Source organism: Capra hircus, chromosome 24 (genome assembly GCF_001704415.2).
Source record: "Capra hircus breed San Clemente chromosome 24, ASM170441v1, whole genome shotgun sequence".
NCBI classification, from domain to species: Eukaryota; Metazoa; Chordata; class Mammalia; order Artiodactyla; family Bovidae; genus Capra; species Capra hircus.
The window spans coordinates 42,294,839-42,297,038 of record NC_030831.1 but is presented as its reverse complement, the minus strand read 5'-3'; the positions used below and the strand labels follow the sequence as shown (position 1 = coordinate 42,297,038).

Sequence of the window (2,200 nt, the reverse complement as noted above, 5' to 3'; positions counted from 1 at the left end):
AGACAGAACCTTCAAACAGAAGTGAATCACATGTGGGAACCAAGTCCACGCCTCGCGTTTCCCCGAAGTGAGAAGCCCCAGTGTTTACATTCCTCCATTTTCAAAACATGCAAGAAAAACCACCTCCATCCAACACACGTACAAACACACAGTCCGCAGCACGTGCGTTAAGCAGATAGCAAGGCGGTGTGGCCACACGAGGGTCCCACCTGCAGACCTGCGTTCTCACCTCCCTCCCCATAGACTCAGTCCTTACAGCTCAGGTTCTGTGCGGCTGTGTATACACATCACACAGGTGGCTTGTAAGACAGTGTTTGCCCACCTTCCTATCTCCCTCCTACAACGAAACCATGAGAGACGCGGCTTTAGCAGAAGGGCCAGGACCTTTGGGGTCTTGCTGTGACAATTTCAGTGCCAGCCTTGGCAGCAAAACATCCCTGTGATGAGTGCAAGCTGGCAGGGAAGAGGACGACATGGTGTGTCAGGTCCTGGAACTCGTGTGAGACATGCCAAGGGAGATTCCCGGACGTGTGCACGCCTCCAAGAACTTCTAGGGGAGCGAGAACTGGACACAGCACGCTGAGTAAAGGATGGCATTTATGTCACAGATTCTAACAGGCAAATACACTACGTGCTAATGGTGACGTCCTAGAGGAGTGACATCTGGATGCAAGGATGAGGAGGATCCCTGGACTCCGCGGGCCAGCGGTCTGCCTGAGGGACCTGTCTTCAGGAGAGGGCACAGAGGGGGCGTCCGTCCTTCTCTGATGAGCTCCTTTGCTCTTTTCCTTTCTGTTGGAGTACAGTTGCTTTACCACCAGCGTGCTAGTTTCTGCTGTAGATGATTTATTTTTAAAAGAAGCCAAGAAATCAAAGGAAATCATGGGAAAATGAAATGCCAAAGCTGAGGAAGAGTTCACAGTGAACACAACAAAGGCCCAGGGGAAAGGCGACCCCATCCTGCAGGCATGCCCATCCCAGCCCCGCGACCCTGGGGTGGGGACACAGGCACACGGACACCTTGTCTCCCACTGGCCTCTGTTGCTGCTCACTCACTCAGGCGTGCCTGACTCTGACCCCGCGGACTGCAGCGTGCCAGGCTTCCGTCCTTGGCTACCTCCCAGTTTGCTCAAAGTCATGTCCATTGAGTCAGCGGTGCAATCTAACCAGGCCTCTCTCCGCAGGGTACTTTTTAGAGTTAAGGGATCTAAGTATCGGATGGAAAGAAATGTTTATTTACATAGCTTGAAACCTACTTCTTGGAAACATTTGTACCTTTACTGCCTCAAACAGATACAGCGATGTTACGTTGTTAAAAACTTGGAACAGCATGTCCCTCCTATGGTCTCTCCGTGCAAACACTAAAAGGACACACACACAAACTTTGAGCACTTTATAAAGTTCACTGTCAAGAACCTAAGCTCATATTCAGATGTACTTACCTCCCTAAAATTCCACCCACCACTTAATCTAAAATTAAGATTCTTAAGCCATTTCCTCATTGTAGAATGTAGGATCTTGGTAAGAAACTAATTTCTTAAAATGTGTAAGGAAATTCCCCAGTTAAATTCCATGGGGGTGGGGCGGTGCTCACGGTCTAAGAGCATTTTTCCCTTGAGAAGATGAGAATTCAATTTGATAAATTAAACATGATCATTAAACTTTTACAAGAAATTCTGATTTTTATTTCACAAAACTTAATTGATGGCAAAGTACAGAAGGGCATTCGAAGAAATACTTTGCAACGAAGCTTCCCTTTGCTTCTCAAAAGTTAAAGTTGGATTTTTCAAATCAAGTATTTCCCTAAATTTAAATCAAAGTAGCTTGCTACACACCCTTGTATATTTATCTACAAACTGCACATTTAAGGATACACAGGATTAAAACAGCACACGATGAAAAAGCAAGTTTGCCCCCAAAACTACATTAAATTCTTTGTGTAACTCCTGACAAACCTCTACTTCTTAGAACAAGGAATTCACTAAAATGAGGAATTCTTACCGCTAGAAATGTCCAGTGGACAAGTACTTGCAATTCTTCATAACTTTTGTTGTAACTCAGTTGTCCTTTCTTTCCCCTCCAAAATCTACATTTTTCCTCAAATTCCTTAAGCATGTACATCACTTGATCCCTTTTTTTCTTTGTAGGATTATAAAGTGAAAGTGAACTCGCTCAGTCACGTCCAACTCTGCGACACCAC

The 2,200-nt window shown here is 45.6% G+C and overlaps 1 long non-coding RNA gene across 1 annotated transcript; it reads right to left on the bottom strand.

The window, feature by feature from the left end:
• On the bottom strand, positions 580-2,200 carry LOC106503536. Its single transcript, XR_001297234.1, has 2 exons — positions 2,002-2,200; positions 580-1,207 (listed from the first exon to the last, which is right to left on the bottom strand). It is a non-coding gene; the product is annotated as an uncharacterized LOC106503536 (long non-coding RNA).